Source organism: Corvus kubaryi, unplaced genomic scaffold (assembly GCF_017639235.1).
Source record: "Corvus kubaryi isolate FWS band 111438036 unplaced genomic scaffold, C.kubaryi_AGA036_p1.0 37354, whole genome shotgun sequence".
Classification (NCBI taxonomy): Eukaryota; Metazoa; Chordata; class Aves; order Passeriformes; family Corvidae; genus Corvus; species Corvus kubaryi.
Genome location: NW_024581116.1, coordinates 3529397 through 3532144, shown reverse-complemented (window position 1 = coordinate 3532144; position 2748 = coordinate 3529397).

The window sequence follows — 2748 nt, the reverse complement described above, 5'->3', positions numbered from 1 at the left end:
AAACTATTCTGTGATTCATGATTCTGTAATCCCTTCCAGCCCTTTATTTACATGATGATATGACGTTTTTCTTTGTGATGCCATAGCAATAATTTATAAATATTGCTGGAACATTGCTCCTTGGAGAACCACAATCTATTCCAGTAAGACTGTTGCTTCCATGCACAAGGAAGGAAGAAGAAGAACATGACCTTTGTCCAGTCCCGAAACCAAAGACTATCCAGGTTTTTCAGGTCATTTAGGAAGCAGGTAGGATGGCACATACAGCCACAAAGCTCTATGTGCAGAACAGCACTTCATAGCAGGTCGTGAATAGACATGATTGAAATTTAACAACTGGTCTGGCTGAAGATTAAAATTTCTATGAGTCAACAGACTGGCTTTTAACCAGAGGCAGTCATGTCTAGCATCCTGCAGGAGTTGAAAACCTACTGTAGCCTTGTAAGTATCCAAAATGTTATGCAAAAGCAGAGACTTTTTTTGGTGGTGCTCTGTGTGTTTGGTTTTTTCTCTTTTCTTTTTCTTTTTTTTGCACAGAAGTTGTTCTGAGGACACAAAGTTCTCATCCAGAATCAGAAGCCATGGCTTGTGTTACAAGAGTACAGGAGAACTGGCAAGAAACATGGAGCCCATGAAAACAAACTAGCAGCACAATGGATTTGTAATATTTAATCAAATTCTTGATGATCACAAATCTTGCAACACATTCCAAAACTACTAAAAGTGCTATACAGAAAGCAGCTGAGCCAATATGTAAAGCCTTTTTAATTTAACAGGACCCATTTTTTATAGTATCCAGGATATGTTTCTGGCTTTCCTACTTGTCACATGATCTCCTGTCCAGATGTGCTGGTGTATATCTAGTAGTGGACCAGCCAAACCACAGCTCTTTCCTCCTGCTTGTAGCATGTCACTGTAATTCAACCATACTTCTCCCAGCTACAGAAGCACTACATTAATATGTGGTATAACAACAATAACACAGGAGGGGATAAAGCTAACCATAACTTTAACTATGTATCTAAAAATAATAATAATAATGGAATGACCCTATTCAAAGAGGTTAATTTGTGTGCAGGATATAAAATCCAAATATGCAGTTGTTTTGCAAACTCCCCATTTTTCTCACCTGCAACAGAGCATTTGTGCTGAGGAGAAGATTTCCTGCAGTTTTCTACAGGAAATTAGGCTCCCCCTTTGTTTAGATCCCACAGATTGTACTGTATGCTCATGGGCAGCCGGCTCAGGTCTCCGACATTTTTGCCGCCTTTTTTTCTCTCAGTGGTGGCTGCCACACAGAACAGAAGGAGAAGGGAATTCCAGGCTTGTGGGTTAATTATTAACACGGTTAAGCCTGGCAGCATGCTCAGAATTAGAAAGGAAAAGCCTCAGGGCTGATTCTTCCCTCACGTTCACAGGATAACCCCACTGGGCTGACTTCGACCTCCCAAGGCAAGGGCCATATCCACACTCCCCCATGGAAAGTTAGTGGGATTCTTATGAATGGCTCCATTAGGAGGTGGGTGGGCTGGATGCCAAAGAAATCAGTGGAGTTGCTTCTGATTTACACGGGGATAAGCATGTGGGTGTATTAAATCCGTAATCCTCGCCTCCACCGCAGCCAGGAACTCAGCAGCTGGGTGGTGCAAAGTGCCACAGAGAACCCTCCAGTGTCACAAAACACCAAGGGCCACATCCATGTCAAACAGCCTTGGGGGTGCTGATTCAGGGGCATGGCAGGCATCTGAGGAGATGATGAAAAGTGGGCTCAGCCAACTCAGTCCTAAACAGTGATTTCAGCTCCTGTGCTTGCGCAGTCTCCACCATTCCAGGATCCCAGGACATCATCTTGTAGATCATTACTGTGCCTCTGGAAGGTGGAGTGATGTTATTTTAAAGAAAATGAGGTCCAGGCTCTTCCTGCCTTGCCTGGCATGTGCATCTTAGGTGGCAGAGGAGTCTAAATGAATGAGACATCGCCTGCAGCCAGCACAGAAAGGAGGCCACCAAGACCTCACTGCCTTCTGAAGGTCACCTAGAGCTACTATGCTAATTTATGTCCCTTAATTTAGATGGCCTGGCTCCAGCCCAGAAATACAATGGGCATATTTTAAGGGTAGTGAAGCATTTCTTGAGGAAGAGTTAAGTACCTGATTCCTGCTGAAAACAGGAAATGATGAGTCAAACCCATTTGGGTGATGTGTTAAAGCCCAGTGATCATTTCTTCACTTTTGCAGAACTGCCTGCCTATTATCTGGCTTTGTCTTCGAGGTGTCCTTGGCATACTGGGAGGCTGAACAGAGTTCCCTGGATGTCACCCTCACCAGTGACCTGTCCTTGCATGATCACAAAAGACAACCAGTGGCTCCCACCACTGCTGGGCCCAGAATTAACCCCATGGTACAAAAACTCCCCTTCCTGAGTCTGAGTCAGTCTGGCACCTCTCTGGCTTTGGTGACCTCTCCACTCCAGGTCTTATTTCTGAAGCTGTCCTGACATGGATTTGAGCTGCTGCCTACTGGGCCAAGGAGCAGTAACATTGGAAAAGCTCTGTGTGTCCATTTCCCCACTAATACAAATGACACCTTACTCCCAAAGGAAAAGATAAACCTCTGCAAACCAGGGACCAAAGACTTTCTAAGCCCCATGTATCCCAGAAATACACATTGATACCCACACATCATCTGCCTGCTTCATTTAATCCTCTCCTCTCCTCTCCTCTCCTCTCCTCTCCTCTCCTCTCCTCTC